General features: G+C 43.8%; 1 non-coding gene and 1 pseudogene across 1 annotated transcript; one reads left to right on the top strand and one right to left on the bottom strand.

Annotated features, from left to right (window-relative positions):
* Positions 1-284: 284 nt before the first annotated feature.
* LOC140285390 (U2 spliceosomal RNA) lies at positions 285-461 on the top strand (annotated as a pseudogene).
* An 8,090-nt stretch (positions 462-8,551) lies between these two features.
* On the bottom strand, positions 8,552-8,742 carry LOC140285449 (U2 spliceosomal RNA). Its single transcript, XR_011910487.1, has one exon. It is a non-coding gene; the product is annotated as a U2 spliceosomal RNA (small nuclear RNA).
* Between the last annotated feature and the right edge of the window lie 1,188 nt (positions 8,743-9,930).

Raw genomic sequence — 9,930 nt, 5'->3', positions numbered from 1 at the left:
ATATTGTAACCTATTGGCTAAGGAATAGTGCTGAAAATGAGGTAAATCTAATCCACCACTGTCCTTGGTCTTCTGTAGGGTTTTTAAACTAATACGTGGTGGTTTGTTTTTCCACAGAAATTTGGAGATGCATGAATCTAGTGACTTAAACCAAGTAGCAGATGGTTTTATGGGGATCATTGAGAACAAATAGTTAACTTTTGGTAGTATCATCATTTTAATGGTTGTAACTCTCCCCATAAGTGATATAGGTAAGGACTTCCAACGAGAGAGATCGTCCTCTACTCTCTTTACTAATTGCACATAATCCATCTGTACTTATCAGTTTAATATGTGATATGTCTATGCAAGGACTACATATTAAATGGATTTTTATCAATAGGAGTTGAAAAAGGAGCTTGCTCCGTTCACTCCAAGCATCGACCCGGTACTGCAGTGCCGCTGGGAACGGTGCGCTCTCCTCTGCTCTTGTGAAAAAGCTAACAGCGGTGCAGGATGGAAGTTTCTTTTAGTCTGCTGAGAAAAGAGAGTGAATGCGAAGTAGACTTTAACACGGCTCTGGGAGCGAGCCGAGTGCGGGCTAACCAGGAGAAATGCTTGAAAGAAACGCGACACCGAATGAGCGGTCAGAACAAAGCCTCAATACGGTGTTCTTGTGGTGTTTTTATAAAATGCGGTGAAAATAAAGGTGGGAATGCCCCATAGAAAACTAAAAGGTGGAGCGGAAGTGTTCGGCTGCAAGAAGGTGTGAATGTCCGACTATATTTGGTGAAAAGCAGGTGAAGCAAGGTCTGAATGCCCAACCTTACATCATCAAAAGCGAGATCAGAGGTTTTTGGCTGCAAGAAGGCCATAGTTTGCCAAAAGCGGGTAAGGTGCGAATGACCGACTAAATATCAACAAAAGTGGGGGCGGAGGTCTTCGGATGCAAGTGGGTGTGAATATCCCACCATACAAGTATGGTGGAGAGGAAGCTGTGAATGGCCGACCATAGTTTGCAAAAAGCGGGTGAGAAAAGGTGCGAATGTCCAACCATACATGATCAAAACAGGGAGCGGAGGTGTTTGGCTGTGACAAGGTGTGAATGTCCACCCATAATTAATGAAAAGCGGGCAACAAGTAGGTTCGAATGCCCAACCATACATCAACAAAAGCAGGAGTGGATGTGTTTGGCTACAAGAAGGTTTGAATGTCCGAGCATAGTTTGTAAAAAGCGGGTAAGAAAAGGTGCGAATGCCCGACAAAGTATGATCAAAAGAGGGAGTGGAGGTTTTCGGCTACAAGGTTTGAATGTACGACCATAGTTTGTAAAAAGCGGGTAAGAAAAGGTGCGAATGCCCAAACATACACCATCAAAAGAGGGAGCGGAGGTGTTACACTTGAAAGACGGTGTGAATGTCCGACCATAGTTGGTAAAAAGTGGGTAAGAAAAGGTTCGAATGCCCGAATATATACCATCAAAAGCGGAAGCGGAGGTGTTCGGCTGCAAGAAGGTGTGAACGTCCGACCAAAGTTTGTAAAAAGCAGTTAAGAAAAGGTTCGAATATCCAACCAAACATAATCAAAAGTGGGAGCAGAGCTGTTCGACTGCAAGTAGGTGTGAATATCCACCCATAATTCCTGAAAAATGGGTAAGAAAAGGTGCGAATGCCCAACCATACATCATCAAAAGAAGAAGTGGATGTGTTCTGCTACAAGAAGGTTTGAATGTCCGACCATAGTTTGTAAAAAGCGGGTAAGAAAAAGTTCGAATGCCCGAACATACACCATCAAAAGAGGGAGCGGAGGTGTTCCGCTGTAAGATGCTGCGAATGTCCGACCATAGTTGGTAAAAAGCGGGTAAGAAAAGGTTAAAAAACCGGACTGTACACAATCAATAGCGGGAGCGGAGTTGTTCGGCTACTAAAAGGTGTGAAAGTCCGACCATGGTTTGTAAAAAAGGGTAAGAAAAGGTGCGAATGCCGGACAATGTATGATCAAAAGAGGGAACGGAGGTGTCATATTATTATTATTATATATCATATGTCATATGTCATAAACTGCTTTGTCATATTTTTCAGCAAGTATGGTCGGACATTCACACCTACTCACAGCCGAACACCTCCGCTCCCGCATTTGATGGTGTATAGTCGGGCATTCTCACCATTTCTCATCAGGTTTTTGCAAATTATGATCTGACATTCACACCTGCTTTTGATGATGTATGGTTGGGCATTCGCACCTTTTTTTACCCATTTTTCAGGAATTATGGGTGGACATTCACACCTTCTTGCAGCTGAACACCTCCTCTCCCACATATGATCATGTGCGGTTTGATATTCGAAAATTTTCTTTCATGTTTTTTAGCAATTATTGATGGACATTGAGACCTTCTTGCAGCTGAACACCTCTGCTCCCGCTTTTGATGGTGTATAGTCGGGCTTCCGAGCCTTTTCTTCCCCAGTTTTTACAAATTATGGTTGGACATTCAGACCTTCTTGCAGCCGAAAACCTCCGCTCCCTCTTTTGATCATACATTGTCGGGCATTCACACCTTTTCTTAACCGCTTTTTACAAAACATGGTCGGACTTTCACACCTTCTTGTAGCCGAACACATCCCTTCCCGCTATTGATTGTGTACAGACGGCCATTTTAACCTTTTCTTACCCGCTTTTTACCAACTACGGTCGGACATTCACACCTTCTTATGGCGGAACACCTCCGCTCCCTCTTTTGATGGTGTATGTTCGGGCATTCGAACCTTTTCTTACCCGCTTTTAACAAACTATGCTCGGACATTCAAACCTTGTAGCCGAACACATCCAGTCCTGCTTTTGATGATGTATGGTTGGCCATTCGAACTTTTTCTTACCCGCTTTTTACCAACTACGGTCGGACATTCACACCTTCTTATGGCGGAACACCTCCGCTCCCTCTTTTGATGGTGTATGTTTGGGCATTCGAACCTTTTCTTACCCGCTTTTTACAAACTATGGTCAGACATTCAAACCTTCTTGTAGCCGAACACATCCAGTTCTGCTTTTGAGGATGTATGGTCGGACTTTCACACCTTTTAGTAGCCAAACCACTCCGCTCCCGCTATTGATTGTGTACAGTCGGGTATTTTAACCTTTTCTTACCCGCTTTTTACCAATTATGGTCGGACATTCACACCTTCTTACAGCGGAACACCTCCGCTCCCTGTTTTGATCATTTATGGTCTGGCAATACTACCTTTTCTTACCCGTTTTTGAGTAATTATGGCTGGACATTCACAGCTTCTTGCATCCGAACACCTCTTCTCTGCTTTTGATGATGAATAGTCCGGCATTCTTACCTTTTCTAACACATTTTTCAGTAATTATTGTCGGTCATTCACACCTTTCTCATCAGCTTTTTGCAAATTATGATCTGACATTCACACCTACTTGCAGCCGAACACCTCGGCTTCCGTTTTTGATGGTGTATATTTTGGCATTCGAACCTTTTCTTACCCACTTTTTACAAACTATGCTCGGACATTCACACCTTCTTGCAGCCGAACACATCCACTTCTGCTTTTTATGATGTATAGTTGGGCATTCACACCTTTTCTTACCCATTTTTCAGTAATTATTGGTTGGAAATTCAGACCTTGCAGCCGAACACCACCGCTCCCTCTTTTGATCATACATTGTCGGGCATTCGCACCTTGTCTTACCTGCGTTTTACAAACCATGGTCGGACTTTCACACCTTCTTGTAGCCGAACAACTCCGCTCCCGCTATTGATTGTGTAGAGTCGGGTATTTTAACCTTTTCTTACCCGCTTTTTACCAATTATGGTCGGACTTTCACACCGTCTTACAGCGGAACACCTCCGCTCCCTCTTTTGATGGTGTATGTTCGGGCATTCGAACTTTTTCTTACCCACTTTTTACAAACTATGGTCGGACATTCAAACCTTCTTGTAGCAGAACACATCCACTTCTTCTTTTGATGATGTATGGTTGGGCATTCGCACCTTTTCTTACCCATTTTTCAGGAATTATGGGTGGACATTCACACCTATTTGCAGTCGAACAGCTCAGCTCCCACTTTTGATTATGTTTGGTTGGATATTCGAACCTTTTCTTACCTGCTTTTTACAAACTTTGGTCGGACGTTCACACCTTCTTGCAGCCGAACACCTCCGCTTCCGCTTTTGATGGTATATATTCGGGCATTCGAACCTTTTCTTACCCGCTTTTTACCAACTATGGTCGGACATTCGCACCATCTTACAGCGGAACACCTCCACTCCCTCTTTTGATGGTGTATTTTCGGGCATTCGCACCTTTTCTTACCCGCTTTTTACAAACTATGGTTGGACATTCAAACCTTCTTGTAGCTGAAAATCTCCACTCCCTCTTTTGATCATACATTGTCGGGCATTCGCACCTTTTCTTACCCGCTTTTTACAAACTATGCTCGGACATCCAAACCTTCTTGTAGCCAAACACATCCACTCCTGCTTTTGTTGATGTATGGTTGGGCATTCGAACCTACTTGTTGCCCGCTTTTCATTAATTATGGGTGGACATTCACACCTACTTGCAGCCGAACACCTCGGCTTCCGCTTTTGATGGTGTGTATTTTTGCATTCGAACCTTTTCTTACCCGCTTTTTACAAACCATGGTCGGACTTTCACACCTTCTTTTAGCCGAACAACTCCGCTCCCGCTATTGATTGTGTAGAGTCGGGTATTTTAACCTTTTCTTACCCGCTTTTTACCAACTATGGTCGGACATTCACACCTTCTTACAGCGGAAAACCTCCGCTCCCTCTTTTGATGGTGTATGTTCTGGCATTTGAACCTTTTCTTACCCACTTTTTACAAACTATGCTCGGACATTCACACCTTCTTGCAGCGAAACACCTCCGCTCCCTCTTTTGATTGTGTATGTTCGGGCATTCAAACCTTTTCTTACCCGCCTTTTACAAACTATGGTCGGACATTCAAACCTTCTTGTGGCCGAACACATCCACCTCTGCTTGTGATGATGTATAGTTGGGCATTCACAACTTTTCTTATCCATTTCTCAGTAATTATTGGTGGACATTCAGACCTTCTTGCAGCTGAACACCTCTGCTCCCGCCTTTGATGGTGTATAGTCGGGCTTTCGAGGCTTTTCTTCAACGGTGTTTACAAATTATGGTTGGAAATTCAGACCTTGCAGCCGAACACCTCCGCTCCCTCTTTTGATCATACATTGTCGGGCATTCGCACCTTGTCTTACCCGCGTTTTACAAACCATGGTCGGACTTTCACACCTTCTTGTAGCCGAACAACTCCGCTCCCGCTATTGATTGTGTACAGTCGGGTATTTTAACCTTTTCTTACCCGCTTTTTACCAATTATGGTCGGACATTCACACCGTCTTACAGCGGAACACCTCCGCTTCCAATTTTGATGGTGTATGTTCGAGCATTCGAACTTTTTCTTACCCACTTTTTACAAGCTATGGTCGGACATTCAAACCTTCTTGTAGCAGAACACATCCACTTCTTCTTTTGATGATGTATGGTTGGGCATTCGCACCTTTTCTTACCCATTTTTCAGGAATTATGGGTGGAAATTCACACCTACTTGCAGTCGAACAGCTCTGCTCCCACTTTTGATTATGTTTGGTTGGATATTCGAACCTTTTCTTAACTGCTTTTTACAAACTTTGGTCGGACGTTCACACCTTCTTGCAGCCGAACACCTCCGCTTCCGCTTATGATGGTATATATTCGGGCATTCGAACCTTTTCTTACCCGCTTTTTACCAACTATGGTCGGACATTCGCACCATCTTACAGCGGAACACCTCCGCTCCCTCTTTTGATGGTGTATGTTCGGGAATTCGCACCTTTTCTTACCCGCTTTTTACAAACTATGGTTGGACATTCAAACCTTCTTGTAGCCGAAAACCTCCACTCCCTCTTTTGATCATACATTGTCGGGCATTCGCACCTTTACTTACCCGCTTTTTGCAAACTATGCTCGGACATTCAAACCTTCTTGTAGCCAAACACATCCACTCCTGCTTTTGTTGATGTATGGTTGGGCATTCGAACCTACTTGTTGCCCGCTTTTCATTAATTATGGGTGGACATTCAGACCTACTTGCAGCCGAACACCTCGGCTTCCGCTTTTGATGGTGTATATTTTTGCATTCGAACCTTTTCTTACCCGCTTTTTACAAACCATGGTCGGACTTTCACACCTTCTTTTAGCCGAACAACTCCGCTCCTGCTATTGATTGTGTAGAGTCGGTTATTTTAACCTTTTCTTACCCGCTTTTTACCAACTATGGTTGGACATTCACACCTTCTTACAGCGGAACACCTCCGCTCCCTCTTTTGATGGTGTATGTTCGGGCATTCGAACCTTTTCTTACCCGCTTTTTACAAACTATGCTCGGACATTCACACCTTCTTGCAGCGGAACACCTCCGCTCCCTCTTTTGATGGTGTATGTTCGGGTATTCGAACCTTTTCTTACCCACTTTTTACAAACTATGCTCGGACATTCACACCTTCTTGCAAAGAAACACCTCCGCTCCCTCTTTTGATTGTGTATGTTCGGGCATTCAAACCTTTTCTTACCCGCCTTTTACAAACTATGGTCGGACATTCAAACCTTCTTGTGGCCGAACACATCCACTTCTGCTTTTGATGATGTATAGTTGGGCATTCACACCTTTTCTTACCCATTTTTCAGTAATTATTGGTGGACATTCAGACCTTCTTGCAGCTGAACACCTCTGCTCCCGCTTTTGATGGTGTATAGTCGGGCTTTCGAGGCTTTTCTTCAACGGTGTTTACAAATTATGGTTGGAAATTCAGACCTTGCAGCCGAACACCTCCGCTCCCTCTTTTGATCATACATTGTCGGACATTCGCACCTTGTCTTACCCGCGTTTTACAAACCATGGTCGGACATTCACAGCTTCCTCTCCACCATACTTGTATGGTGGGATATTCACACCCACTTGCATCCGAAGACCTCCGCCCCCACTTTTGTTGATATTTAGTCGGTCATTCACACCTAACCCGTTTTCTTGCAGCCAAACACCTCTGATCTCGCTTTTGATGATGTAAGATTGGGCATTCAGACCTTGCTTTTCCTGCTTTTCACCAACTATAGACGGACATTCACACCTTCTTGCAGCCGAACACTTCCGCTCCACCTTTTAGGTTTCTATCACACCTTTTTTTTCACCGCATTTTATAGATTACGGTTGGAAATTCTCAACCACTCATCCGAAGAGCTCTCCTCCCGCTTTTGTTAATATATTTGAATTTTAGTCAGACATTCACACCTACTTGCAGCCGAACACCACCTCTCTAGCTTTTGATGATGTATGGTCCGGCATTCCTACCGTTTCTAACACATTTTTCAGCAATTATGGTAGGACATTCACACCTTCTTGCAGCTGAACACCTCCTCTCCCACTTATCATCATATGCAGATTGATTTTCGAAAATTTTCTTTCATGTTTTCTAGCAATTAATGATGGACATTTAGACCTTCTTGCAGCTGAATACCTCCGCTCCCGCTTTTGATCATACATTGTCAGGCATTCGAACCTTGTCTTACAAACTTTAGTCAAACATTCACACCTTTTTGCAGCCGAACACAGTTTTTTTCAGCCGATTTTGGGCATTCGAACCTTTTCATACCCACTTTTTACCAACTATGGTCGGACATTCACACCGTCTTACAGCGGAACACATCCAGTCCTGCTTTTGATGATGTATGTTCAGGCATTCGAACCTTTTCTTACCCGCTTTTTACAAACTATGCTTGGACATTCAAACCTTCTTGTAGCCGAACACATCCACTCCTGCTTTTGATGATGTATGGTTGGGCATTCGAACCTACTTGTTGCCCGCTTTTCATTAATTATGGGTGGACATTCACACCTTGTCGCAGCCAAACACCTCCGCTCCCTGTTTTGATCATGTATGGTTGGACATTCGCACCTTTTCTCACCCGCTTTTTGCAAACTATGGTCGGCCATTCACAGCTTCCTCTCCACCATACTTCTATGGTGGGATATTCACACCCACTTGCATCCGAAGACCTCCGCCCCCACTTTTGTTGATATTTAGTCGGTCATTCGCACCTTACCCACTTTTGGCAAACTATGGCCTTCTTGCAGCCAAAAACCTCTGATCTCGCTTTTGATAATGTAAGGTTGGGCATTCAGACCTTGCTTCACCTGCTTTTCACCAAATATAGTCGGACATTCACACCTTCTTGCAGCCGAACACTTCCGCTCCACCTTTTAGTTTTCTATGGGGCATTCACACCTTTTTTTTCACCACATTTTATAAAAACACCACAGGAACACCGTATTGAGGCTTTGTTCTGACCGCTCATTCGGTGTCGCGTTTCTTTCAAGCAATTCTCCTGGTTAGCCCGCACTCGGCTCGCTCCCAGAACCGTGTTAAAGTCTACTTCGCATTCACTCTCTTTTCTCAGCAGACTAAAAGAAAGTTTCATCTTGGGCTCCCTGAAACTTCCATCCTGCACCGCTGTTTGCTTTTTCACAAGAGCAGAGGAGAGCGCACCGTTCCCAGGGGCACTACAGTACCGGGTCGATGCTTGGAGTGAACGGAGCAAGCTCCTTTTTCAACTCCTATTGATACAAATCCATTTAATATGTAGTCCTCGCATAGAGGACACATCAGACATTAAACTAATAAGAACAGATACTACACTTGATCTTAGCCAAAAGGCCGAGAAGCGATAACTGTCCACTGGTTCACGTCCGAGGGCCCTTCCTGGCACAATGCGCACTTGTAGCGGTGTTCTTTTTATGGCCATAGTGTCACTTTGCACCTCGGCCCACCCGCTGCACTGAGCACTCTTCAGCCCTTTTAAATGGTATAACTTTACACTACCGCACGCTCCAGCGAGCACCATTCAAGCAACAACTTTGCACTCCAGCTTCGAACATTGGCACAGTCGCAACAAGTAAGGCGACTCTACTCAGAAAAGTCACTCTGCACAGTAACAAGATTTCTTTTGCACAGACAGAAAGGGCTTCATCCGCAAAGGTAAAGCCTGCCAAAAATAGAAACAACTCATTAGTGCTGCTCAACGTTGTACTTTGCAGTAAAACAAAGAGCAAATCTAAAGATTCAGGAATCCGAGAATAAGCTTACTTCCATGAGTTCTTCACGATTTCGGATTTTGCTATAAAATGAATTCCTTCACTCAAACTAAATTAAAACTGCTAAACCGCTAATCTGTTACATGCAAGGCAGATGTCAAATTCACCGAAATAGGATCTAAGGGTATTTGGCCAATCGAGCTGTAGCAGCTTCGGTAAAAGAGTATAAGTTGAAGAGTTTGTGAATAAAGGTGTGCGCACACATAGTGAGTTGTAGGAAAATAGGCAGGGAGCAATGCCGGCTGGGGTATAGGTTCTTGTATGTTGTCTGACTGTTTGATTTGAATGTGTTGTGTAAGTGTCCTGTTGAATGTTACATGTTTGGGCTTTGACACGCTTCACTGTGGTTGTTAACTGTGTGGTGTGTCCTGAAATGTTATATGTTTGGGCTGTGTGACATGCTTAATGCTTTTCAGTAGCAACCCACTTATTGATATATAGCAACTGACAACATAAGAAGTCCGGACATACTTTGATAGTAGTTGTAGAAGTATCCTTATTGATAATAGATAAACTAATTCATAGTGATAGAACAGTAGATGAACAGGTGCCTGCACATGTCTCATGAAAATAAAATGGGTGTATGATTGCTGACGGCAGAGCAATACTGCCAAACTTATGAGTTCTTGTGGCAAACTTGATTCAGTGTCTTGACGTGTATACGCTGTTTCGCTGACTTGTCACAAGAAACAAAGTGTGTTTGATAAGATCCGACCATTTTATTACGGGAGGATCAGTATGTATGGATTCTGATGTGACTGAT

Source organism: Leuresthes tenuis, unplaced genomic scaffold, assembly GCF_036924035.1.
Source record: "Leuresthes tenuis unplaced genomic scaffold, fLeuTen1.0.hap1 SCAF_40, whole genome shotgun sequence".
NCBI lineage: Eukaryota > Metazoa > Chordata > Actinopteri > Atheriniformes > Atherinopsidae > Leuresthes > Leuresthes tenuis.
The sequence above is the reverse complement of the archived record's forward strand: the minus strand, read 5'-3'. Positions and strand labels throughout refer to the sequence as shown.